This window comes from Rhipicephalus microplus, chromosome 6 (genome assembly GCF_043290135.1).
Source record: "Rhipicephalus microplus isolate Deutch F79 chromosome 6, USDA_Rmic, whole genome shotgun sequence".
Taxonomy (NCBI): Eukaryota; Metazoa; Arthropoda; class Arachnida; order Ixodida; family Ixodidae; genus Rhipicephalus; species Rhipicephalus microplus.
In genome coordinates, this window is record NC_134705.1 from 148771712 (window position 1) to 148784203 (window position 12492).

General features: G+C 43.6%; 1 long non-coding RNA gene across 1 annotated transcript in view; it reads right to left on the reverse strand.

Moving 5' to 3' along the window:
• Positions 1 to 2007: 2007 nt before the first annotated feature.
• The window catches only part of LOC142764992 (uncharacterized), a 30456-nt gene continuing 19971 nt past the window's right edge, over positions 2008 to 12492 (reverse strand). Inside the window, exon 3 of the long non-coding RNA XR_012884000.1 lies at positions 2008 to 2181. This is a non-coding gene — a long non-coding RNA (uncharacterized LOC142764992). The remainder of the gene's footprint in view (positions 2182 to 12492) is intronic.

Sequence of the window (12492 nt, forward strand, 5' to 3'; positions counted from 1 at the left end):
CCCGAACGTAAGGCCCTGTCAACCACGATAACAACAGTGGTCTAAAATACTTTTATTCACTAAAAAAAGTATGCGTACTCAAAGCTGCTGCTCTTCTGTTGAATAACCTACTTTGTAGGGTGCACGTAGTCGGGCCTGCTTGTGTACAATGTTTTCTTCTTTTTCTTTTTTTACTATCCTGTTCGTAATTCATCCCTGTAAAGAAACGCCAACTAATGACAAGCAATTATGTGCTGCCATCATTGTCTTTCGTGATTGTATTGGGCTTCTTGTCGCTGGTAGCGGGAAAAGATACGCAAGTTCTGACCATAACACGTCAGGTTTTCTTCAGTTGTTATTCTTTTTATTTCTGACACCGAAACCTTTTTTTGTGGGTCAGGTACTAATTCAATCAAATTCTTGCACTGAACCCTTAACGATTTCATCAATTGAAAGAACAATTTGGTCCAACTAATTATTTTGTATCTAAGAAACTGCTCAATTGATCATTCTAATAAAAAAACGGTGGCGAACAAAATGATCGGTGCTCCACGTCACACAAACTGACACACATGTAAGGCCAACAACACTTCAAGGCTCTTCAGCGGAGTCTTGAATCGAATAGCTGCTCTCAAGGAGAAGAATATATCAGGCGTTCATCTTCAGTCATGTAACTTACATTGTTTGATTGATTGGTATATGAGATTTAACGTCCCAAAACCAATATATAATTATGAGAGACTCCATATTCGGGGGCTCCGGCAATTTTGACCGTGCACCCTGATCTGAGCACATGCACCTACAGCGTTTTCGCATCCATTGAAAATGCAGCCAACGGCACTCGAATTTGATCCCACGCCCTGCGGTTAGGCAACCGAGTACCTTAGCCTTTAGGTCACCGCAGCGAGGCATATAACGCACATTTCATTATATACGTGAACTGCAAAAAAGAAAGAATGGCAAGTTAAACTCATAAGCTCAAGGCTCAAAAGTGTACTGGGGATTCTGCACCCAGGCTGTAGTTTCTGTAAACACTAACAATCCTCTTGCCATGCCATGTCATGTCATGCTTGTACTAAACCATGCAAGGCTTGAAGCAGCAAAACTGTACAATTGTGTGGACTAAACTGGTGGCTTGTAGTTGTTTTCTGACCCTTAACTATGTGACGAACATTGTAAGATGCATCTCCGTCGTTGTTAGGCTTTGACCAGGTATGCGAAGTTGTTTCTACGGGAGCTCTTTACGCAAAGGTTCCAGTTGATTATTGATGATTAATGGAGTTTTGTGGTGCAGAGGCCATGGGTTGCCAAAGAGCGCCATGGCTTTGATGCGATGTAAGCAACGACCAATAATAGCGATGGCAGGGTGTAACACGGCTGTATAAAGGCCTAAATAAATGTGCTGTATAGAAGCGTAAAATATGTGTATAAAGTGTAAAGTTATGACAGTGATACGAGATTTGACGCATTCGTGTGTAATGAATAGCAAAGGACTATGGTATCTACAACTGAGCAATTGTAAAATAGCACGAATGTCTTCTCAACTCCTTTGAAACCAAAGAGTGTGAGGCAGGTGCTTCTCAGAGTAGCTACTGCAACAACAACCTCTGCGGAGAGGTTATGCTATAGATTTCTCTTGTATATATGAGGCTGAAGGTTTGAATTTCATCTAAAAACGGAAATAGTGACTGATATTTAAGAAGTTGTTTTTGCAATAAACAATCCAGGATGTAGTGGAATGTGTTCATAATAAGCTAAGAGAAAATGCTTTTATCCAATAGAGTCTAACTTTCTGCATTGGATGAGGATGTGGTTGACAGTGAGTGATTCACCACATCTATCACACAAAGGTGAATCGCCACCGCACAAAAGATATGAGTGCGTGCTGTGTGTATGTCCTCTTCGTAGCCTTGTAAGTGTAACTTCTGTGTGGCGTGATTTTGATACTGGCGGCAAATTACCAAGGAACGGTTGGGTGACGTGTAATTTATTTTATCTGTGACTATCCCATGTGCTCTGTGAATAAGCTCCGAGCTTTCTTTCAAGATATGGCTTTAGGTCAGGAGTAGGGACAGCTACGGATGTATTAACAGAACTGTCGTGGACAGATGAGGCTAGCGGATCCGCCATCACGTTACCTTGTATTTCGTGGTCACCTGGCATCCAGCAAACTACGATGTGTGGCTTGAGGGTGTATACACACTGCGCATAACAAAGAGTAAAATGAGACAACGACATGATTTTTGTGTTTTTCGGAGTTTTCAGAGCTTTTACCACACTTAAAAAATCAGTGTAGATTAGTGCGTTTTGTATATTTGATTGTTTAATTTGTTTAGTAGTCAAAAGTATCGCATACGCTTTTTCTCTGATTATGCTCGTATTAGGATTCAGAACGCCGGCATCCAAAAACAATGGCCCGACTGCTGCGTATGACACACTAGAGTGAGATTTCAAGGCATCTGTAAAGAATTCCGACAAATATATTTGTGTTGATGTTCTAGGAAGTATGAGCGGATATGTTCAATAGGTGCATTTTTCATGACTTCCACGAAAGATACATCCATTCCATGAGCCACCACTGCCACGGCGGAAGACGCGCAGAAAGATTCATTAGATGTTGTTCAAGCAGTGGAACACCCGTTTCTTCGGCTATGTCCCTCACATAAAGCGAGTAGGGCTTTCTCAACAAAGGACGGTTTTCAAATAGGGCAGAGCTGAAGAGATCAGTGATTGCTGAGTACGAGGGGCGTTGTTTGTCTGCGATCGTTTTGAGGTAATATATAAGAGACATGTAGCATCTCTGCGAATGAAGCGACCACTCATTTTATTCAACGAAGAGGCTTTTTACGGGGCTAGTCCAAAAGCACCCGTAAAGATTCGAAGTCCCAAATGGCGGATAGGATCAAAAATTTGCAAAGCTCGTCGTGTTTCAGACTGATAGACGATAGCACCACAGTATAGACATGTTCCTACGAGGCCTTTGTAAAGATTCAACAGACATTTTCTGTCACTTCCCCACGTTGTGCGTGACAACAGTTCAGGATGTTCATAATTTTTAAACATTTGTTTTTGAGATTTTGGATGTGGGGTACAAATGTTAATTTAGTGTCTAAAATTGTACCTAAAAATTCTGTTCACATTTCACTTGTAGCCACTGACCGTACAAGTCAATGATCAGATCTGAATGGAGACCTCTTTTTGTTGAGAATAGAACGATGTACGTTTTTGTAGGTTAAATGTAAACCCGTTCTCATCAGCCCACTTTGTTACCCTAATCAAGCCAAGTTTGACTTACCGCTCGCATACTGCGAGGTTTCACGATTTAAAACCTATCTGCACATCGTCGAAATATGTGCAATAAAACATATTGCGTGGAATGTAGAAATGCTGGCTAATAATTTTTATAGTAAATAATATGCAACTAAGTACACCACCTTGCGACACTACAGTCTCTTGGACAAATGTTTTAGGCAAGACATTCGCCACTGGGACGCGAAAAGTGCGATTTGACAGATAACCTTCGATTATGTTTAGCATGTTACCTCGGACACCTAATTGTGAGAGGTCTCGTAGTATGCCGAAGCGCCATGTGGTGTCATACGCCTTTTCTATATCGGGAAATACAGGAAGGAAGAATTGATTATGGACAGCTCCACGGACTGGCGCCTCGTTGTGTAATAGGTGGTCAGTGGTTGATATACGTTCGCGAAATCCACACTGGTATGGGTCCAGTAGGTTGTTTGTTTCCAAGAAATATATCGATCTGAGGTTAATCATATTTTCGAAAAGCTTACAGAGGCAACTTGTTAATGCTATCGGCCTGTAACTAACTAAATTGGGAACTCACCGGAGAACCATATGGTATTGTACAGAGAAAGTACGGTTTTTAGCGTTTGAAGAGGTACGCTTTTTAACATTTCATAGACCAAGAAGTCTGAGCCTGGGGCGAAATTACTGCAGCTATTTAGTGATGTCTGTAATTCAGTCAAGCTAAAAAGATGGATTTATGGCTCATTTTTCTAACATTTGCGTTCTAGTTTCAGCTTTTCTATTCTCATTGTGTACTGCGGGAATGCCTGGGAGTAGTGCGATGCGTTGGAGGTGTGCTTGAGGTAAGCCTCTAGAGAGTTCGCCTGGTCTTCCAAGCTGTTTCCTTGAGTCTTTACAAGAGGGAGCGGATGCACTTGTCTTCCAATCACATTTCTTACTCTGCACCAGGCTTTACCCGATGAAAAGAGAAACTGTTTAATGAAGCGACTTCGTGCATCACATCGACAGTCACCCCATGAACTGCTGTGCGCATTCATGTCCCCTAGGTCCAGATAAGGTTCTGGTAACTCATATATTGAAGCCTGGAATTCATGTTTTTCAACACGGTGTTGTAGTGGCTTGTATAGAGAGCAGATGGTGACGGGCTTATTTAATAAAACTGCTCGAACAGCCACTGCCTCTAGAAATTTTAGTAGTGGTACATGAGTACATGCTACTCCTTGATTAACAATAACGGCTACACCACTAGATCACGCTACAGCATCATCCCTGTTGTTTGGGAAGGTGACATATTGACGCGAAAAATTTGTATTCTTCGATTTTAGGCGTGTGTCCTGTACACACACCACTTTTGGAGAATGTTTATGTAGACGTTCTTGGACATCGTCGAGGTTTTGATGTAGTCCTTTGACGTTCCATTGTATAATTTGTGTCTTCATATTGGAAGTCAATAAGTGCTGTGTGTATAAAATGAGTGGGACTGGTGTCTAAAAAAGAGAAGTGACTTACTTTACAGGGCCTTTGGGAGGCCCTGTAATTACTATTTTGTCTTTCTTAGAGTGGTCAAGGAGACCTCACCACTCCTTTGGTGGCGTCTGCCCCGGCACACTGGAAGTGTCCATTGCCTCAGAAGAGGCACCAGAGAGCCCTGTTCTCGGGCTAGGCTTCGTCGCGATGGACGGAGCCTTCGTCCCCACAGGGCCGGAGGTCGAGGCGGCCTCTTTAGTTGGTGAGGTACCCTGGCTGCTGCAAGCGTTTGCAGGGCCCTTTGGTGGGGCCGGGTTCAAAGAGGGCGTGGCAGCCGAGGCTGATCCCGCCATTGGGGATATTGACATTTGCTTCGGCACGCCAGGCGTAGTCCGAGGCATCACCGAAAACCATAATGATGGCATCCCCCCTCGCACCACTTCGGCGTACGATGTGTTCCCTGCAGAATGCGGGAAAACGCGCTGCCTCGCTTCGCGAAAGCGGATGTTTAGTTTGAATTTAGAGGTGATCATTTCTTTCTCGGTCTTCTAGGCCACGTAGGACCTGGAATATGCCGGACGGTCACCACCAACGTTGGCAAAGTGCAGTTGCAATTGACAGTCGTCATCAGCAGAATGTCCTCTGCTGCCGCATTGAGCGCATGTAAGCTGCCCTCGGCAGCTCTGAGTGCCATGGTATAACCGCAGGCACTTGAAGTAGCGCCGAGGGGTCGGAATGTAAGCCCTCACCTGTAGTTTGAGGTAGCCTGCTATTTCCGTAGGAAGTGTTGTAGAAGCAAAAGTAAGTATAATTCGTTTGGTGAGAGTTTCTTAGTTATTTTTTGTATATTGATGCATTGAACATGAATGACATTGTCATCTTTTCAGCTGTCTAGCAGTTCATCCTCAGATAGTTTCATTAGGTCGCTGTCAGATACGACAACATTTACAGTGTTCATTGTACGGTGTGGGGTTATGGTAAAATAATGCTCACTGAATGCAGTCCATTTGCGTAGCCTTTCGTAATGTATACGATCTTTCAACTCGAGAAGCAGGTTGCCACAGGCAGTCTTGTTGGCTTTGTAGCCCGCACCCAGTGTTTCCATGAACACTATGATACAAGGAGGGGTATATATTCCTCGCTTTCTTTTGTGTTCTCTGGCATTGAATATTATGATATTTCGAAAAGTTGTCTTTCTTCTTGAGCAGCAGTTCAAAGATTGCATCGGTCCGTCACACTCACAGAATTTGTGGGGGTACTGCAAGGGCGAAGAAACTGTGTTACTCTTCCTAGAGTTTTTTTAACTCTGTGGGGGAGTAGGTCAGTGTTAGCCACGTAACGTACTCTTTCGTTAAATGCAGAGTAAAAGAGACTGCGAACTGTCTGCTAGTCAAGTGGAGTTCCCAATCTATGCAGCTCTCGTGCCGATCAGGTGTGAATGGGATCTGGCACTCCGTCCTTGCGGCGGAGTACAATTGAGCGCTTGCATGTTACCACCGACACCGCAAAGCAATATAACTGTATCGTAACCATACGCTTCTCAGCGTAGACGCCCAAGATGTATGTTGAATGCGTCAAGTAATAGGTACTTTCAGTGATAACAAAACCATGCTTGTGTGATCATCAACTTTGTTCCAAAGGCGCCATCACCAGCACCTTCGAAGCAAGAAACAGCGGCATCTAAAGCATCGCCAAAAGTTAGTTTATGGCACAAACAAATTCCTACTAGAGTAAGGTAAAAGAGTCATCATATATTGTAAAAAAAGAGAAAGTTAAATGTTTCAAAGTGGGGTTCGAACTCACCACCTACTTACGGCGAGCTAATAAACGCGTAGTATAAATGTAGCGCCACCCGCACTAGAAGAGGGCTAGACATCACGCATGGGTATAAATGCCGGTTGCTGTGACAGTGGTTATCCCTAGTGCGAGAGGTATATGTTCAGTGTTGTTTGCTCTGTTGCGTACTATTATAAATTGTATGCCGATGTCTGCCCTGCCTACGTGACGCAAGCTTGAGGCAATCTATGTATTTCAGTGCTTTTAAAAAATAATGGACATCATTTTTTTACACGTTAGTCCTAACGCAGCAGGAGTGCCTCTACTCTTGGAAAGAGTTGATGCACTCTTGTCCTACTAGATTCTAAAACTCACTGAGAGAGTAGTGCGACTCCCACAGGGGGTGTATGAGCTCTATTTCAGAAGCGTGACTGTATTCTGGCGAGGGAACTTATTAACTCTCGTTCAGCCAGGGTATCAGCACTATGTCGAGAGAGTGTGCTTACTCTGTGCAGAATAGAGTTCCCAGAACTCTTCAAAAGAGAGTGAAATGTGGGACAAGTCTCTGCTTCCACAAAGAGAGTTGCCAGAATTTTCTTGGGGCTGTGAGTGCACTTCTCCGAGGGGCAATCAGTTTACAAAGGGTTAAAGGATCCCATGAAATATGTTATTGATTCGGCAGCCATGCCAGCCGCCCATAATGGAGCCCTACGAGGTGACGCAACGAGACACGGTGAAGACGTAGGCGCCAGCTGTACATAGCCGCTATAACCTAATATACCTACACAAGATTAGATATATACACCAGGTTAACCCTTGCCGCCGGAAAAAGAGCGAAGTAAATGAAAGGGAGGAGAAGACAGGAAAGAATTAAAGTGAGAAAACTGCGAAGATCTGAAAAGAGATGGAGACAGGAAAAGGCGACTGCCGTTTTCCCCTGGGTGGGTCAGCTCAGGGGTGCCGTCTACGGGAAGCCAGGGACAAAGAGCTGTGTTGCCTCTGCCGGGGGACCATAGATGTCCGATCACCCGGCGTCGGATCAACCCCCAGGATCCCCTTTTCCCCGGACACGGCAAAGCCACGCACGGCTAGGCGTGGGAGGAGATCGAAATCTCCCCGTTAGCTCAGGTCCCGTGGTGTCGCTACACACCAAGCGCCCGCTTGCGCAGACACCCCTGCAGAGGCAGAAGTTCCAGTTAAGCCACAGCCATTTTCAGTGGAGTGTAAGAAATGCCCGCTCTTCTTTAGCATAACATTGCATTTTCAGTGCAGCGTACTGAACACTAGGTTCTTTAGAATTATACGTATTTACGTATTTTCTATCGTGGAACACACCACCTGATACTTAAGTATTGATGTTCCGCCTCAGATATGCGTAATATTGGCTTTTTGATCGGCAATGTGTACAAGTATATAGGAAGGCAGCCACCAGTTCAAGGTGGCCGGGCGTTCAGCAGGTGCCTTAAACTTTGGTCGGATGGCTAACTCGTGTGAAAGACAGGCAGCCCTAAATTTCTGCCTCCCAGTCTCCCAAGAAAGACTCGTTTTTAAAACAGTGAGACTGTTCTTCATGGCACAAGTTACAAATTAAACAAACAACTGTTTTTTTATGAAAAAAGAGTAATTAAATTTCTCTGCCGAGTGACTTCCTATAACAGAACTTTAAGGTTAAACAAGAGTAATTCTAAAAAAGGGCACTTCTTGTTTGAACTAAATCGGTAACGATATCGGCGTCTCTTACAAGCCTATTCATTTATTCATATTTCTTATAGAAATGTTGGTTGTGTAATTACAAAAACAGTGCTTAACCTCTGATGGCACGAACTTGTGCATGCACCCAAAATTGTAAGAATATTTACGCAGATAATTTTGAGTAAAGGAGTTCCGTGGCAGTGGGCTCGTGTGGAAACATGATGTACAATAAACAACCAGGCACCACTTTGAAGAAGCGGCTCACTCGGGTTAACCTTATTGGCAAGGCAAAAAAACCAACCACACATTATTTCTGTTTACGTTTGTGTTTAAGAAAATCAACGGGAATCATACTAAGTTCCGAGGACTAAATTTCCAATTAAAATGTATAAACTCCCTAAATGCTAGCCATCGGAAAGCGAGGCCGTCGCGCGTTTGTTGAGAACATCTCGCTCCCATGTTTTGGGAAGTTTTCAACACAAAATTGTTTTGTGACGGCTTTCACCAAGACTTTCAAGACGCAGTTCCGTCAGCAAAATGAACGCGGCCAGACAGTGCCGAAAAAAAAATGTTGTGTTGCCGGGAGGCAAAGTCATGACCTGACGGTCCACGATGATGGCTGGAATATGCTTTCGCCAACGCAAAACCATGAGGGAAACTAAGGAACACGCCTGTTATCTCTATCAATGTGTTCTAGTTCGCAGGTTGGTGTCTCCATGGGCTTATCATCAGGATGCAGATGCACAAATTGGCGCCACTGTGAGTGGGTTCACATCAAACGGTGCTATATCTGCCAAATACCAATGACGTTGTGCTAGTTAGCATATAATATAGCATATAAATAACGAAGTACTGCTGTGAAAACATGTTTCATTTTTGTGTAATGTCGATTCATATGCCAGAGAGGTCAGCCATATTTTTTTGCTGAATATGTTTTTTGTTGTCATCTTCTGTACGCCAGAAAATATACAACGAGAATCCCGTGCAGTGGTATGCCATTCACTCCGCGCTTGAGCGCTGCGTTGGCGTTCTAGACACCAGCGCCAATGGTAAGTGGAATTATTATGGCTGTGCTAGAATGCACACCATTAGGGCTGCGCTGGAGGCCATGTTTTAGTAGATCGTGGAAGACACGTTAGCCAACAATTTTTTTCTTGATAAAACCACCAACTTCGTGTACGTGAAGAAGTAAGATGTACCAACTGATTTTTAAGATAAGCGTTCATTTTTCTTCGTCCTCCTGAGTTCTGGCCATAAACAGCGCTTCGTATAAACCACAAAAGTCAAGCACAATCTAGTTTTAGGAAATGCAATAGCACGAAAGTACCTTCTTAAAGTGAAAGCACTGAGAGACCACCCCAAAATTTACGACTGCTTTCATGCTTTCCGATTCGTTAAACTGGCACTGTGAGCCAACGGAGAGGGGCTGTGAACATTTTCTGGATGGAGAATTTTGGAGTGGGTTAGAAATATGTAAAGTAGTTCTCTACATCACTGCTTTTAAGATACGATCTGTCATGCTTCGTTGAGCTTTCGTCTTTACGTCTGCAGGGAATGAATTTGAGTAAGATTAAAAGAAACTGGTGGCTTCCTCAGCAAGAACTGCTGTTTCGATATGCACTTTAAAACTGTACCTCAATTCGCAACATTAGAGAAGAAGAGAAAAAAAATTTTTTTGGCTTAAGTGGAAAATGTGATTGTTCGCACTGTTATTGAAAATAACGAAAAAACTGAAGCTCCACTAAGACGGCTTCATTTTGTTTTTCTTTCAAGGAGAGAACTTTGGCTTGAAATATTACTCTGGTGGAAGAACACAATTCATAAGGAGTTGTTGTTGGGCTCGGCGGCACATCTTTATCGATCGTATAATATACGCGAACGTGTCCGAGAATACTGCATTAGGTGCTTTTCTGAAACTCACTAAGCCGCAGAAATACAAGGACGTAGCAGGGACCACTTTATAATATCCCTGCTGTGTTGCCTCAAGATGTGTTCAGCACAAAGTAAGCAATCAAGAAACAGCTGTTTTTATGAAAGTAGTTATGAACACTGTTTTAAAACTAATGGCTCAAATGTGTTTGCATAGAAGTGCAAAAAATGCAAAAAAAATAGAATTACACTGAATTTTATGTATCGCTTGGATAGCAGAGTAGCTAGCATTGAGCGCCATTTCAGTTTTAGTAGGCGTAACATTTCGTTCAAGTGCGAAAAATTTCCCCCGATGTGTGCTATAGTTGAAAATTTCACCTTAGCAGTAGTACACTTTTTCTCTTTCTTGCTGAAGACGACCATCCACAATTCACATGTACGTTACATTTTCATACATCATGGGAAAATGCCACGTGTACGAAATCACGCAGTACGTCATCGGATTATGCACTTCCAAGGAAGATTGAGATAAACATATATAGCAGCGTTGGCCACACTGACATAAAAACTCCCAGATACAGTCTCCTACTTGCAATATGTTGCCGAACACGTGTGACATTTTGAAGAGCTTTTCTTGGCCCGTGTTAGCTGCCTGTCACGTAAAGCGGGCCGCTCTCTGTATCACTCTCTGTAAGCGTGACAGGCGAAAATGTCGGAAGCGCCGTTAGCCTTCCATCGTGCAAACAAGAAGACCTCGCACCTAATACCACCGCGCATCGACCGTGTTTGCGAGGTCGCAAGCGTGTCTCCTTCGAGACTCGGATATTCGTGCGCCCACCTTGGACGAAAGCATCGCGTGACGGGATATTTACCTTCCCCGACGTTACGGCGCAATCATCGGGCCCATCGCTGCTGAGGATTACATTGGTGCTATTATCAGGATTATTGTTATCTTCTTTTTTGCTACTAGCGTGCCTTTCTTTCTACTCGCGATCAGTGTGCGAAGCAGTTAACACGAGCTACACCCCATCTTCTCACACAGTTTATTTTCTGCTTCTGCATCGATCTACTTTAACGAATTGCTCAATCGGTGCTGCCAGACTCAGCACGTGGCGATAGTTAGAGCGCGAGAACAGAATGACGACAAAGATACAAGAAGGACACGAAGGCTGTTCTCGTGCTATAACTATTGTCATGTCACACCAACTAGCCCAAACTGTCACACATTCTCAGCACGTGGTTCTTGATACAATTTCTCTTCTAGTATGAGTCCCGCTTACGTAAATTAATTTGCTTCAAACTGTTGTACGAATCTGAAGTCCACTCCTATATAAATTGGTTAAATTGGTGGAGACACGGGCACACAGTCGGTTTCTGGTTGTTATCGAGCTACAGTTTCACTTTCGTTTGAGGAATGCTGGGATTTGGCGGTCCATAAAACACGGAAACAGTATGTTGTTGGATAGTAACTGCTGTGCTAAAAATCATGCTACTGTGTATTCTCGCTTTATTGCTTTGACAAACTGAAGGATGTGCTGTTAGAAAATGCCAAGAGTGTTGCGTGCAAGATATCCGTTTACATCAGTTCAACCTTACTTTGCCTTAGCAGATAGAAACTTTGAATATCAGCCCCGCTAAACTGAGAGCTGGCGAAAACTGTACTTATTCTTGTAACGATAATACATTACTATATACCTAAGCAATTGAAATAATATTCGCGCCCTAATTCAATTTTTGCGATTCTGACGTCGGCTTTAATCCCACGCGCAGGAGAAGAGTGGACACTTCCTTGATCCAATTTTCTCTTGAAAACCAAGGTACTTTTTCACCTGGTCCACTAAATCGCAACGGCTGACGGTAGTATACAATGCAGCCTTGATAAAGGCATGGCCGAACATATGCAGTAGTGACGCTAAAGGCGTGAACGATACCTATGCAGTAATGAATCATATAGATATGACTTTCTCAATGATGCGAAACAGTGGGCATTACGAGGACAGAACAAGATTCGAACTGGAAGAAGCTCTAAATCACCAACAAATTCGTTTATCTGTGCAAAGTCGAGTAAATGCTCTTCTACACATCTCAGGAACGGGATGGGCATTCAAAAAGCGCATGCGCCGTGTACCCTATACAACGCATCTACTTATTTACGCCGCATATAGCTACCATCAATGTCTGGTAATGAGACCGAGGGTGCGCTGACACACGCTGACCCCACATTACGCACTTCTTAGGCTTCTCGAGCTACGGAATCTCGATAACTGCGAGCATTGTGCGTCAGCAGAAAATTGTGGCTGCACCCGCGCCTTTAGGCAATGAATCACCAAATTGCTGCCAGTCTACCTTCCGAGATTGCTGGCATGTTTGCGTAGCCAGTAGTATGGCAACGAGAAAAAAAAAAAACGTACAAGTAGCGCTGCTCGCCCCTTGCAAACA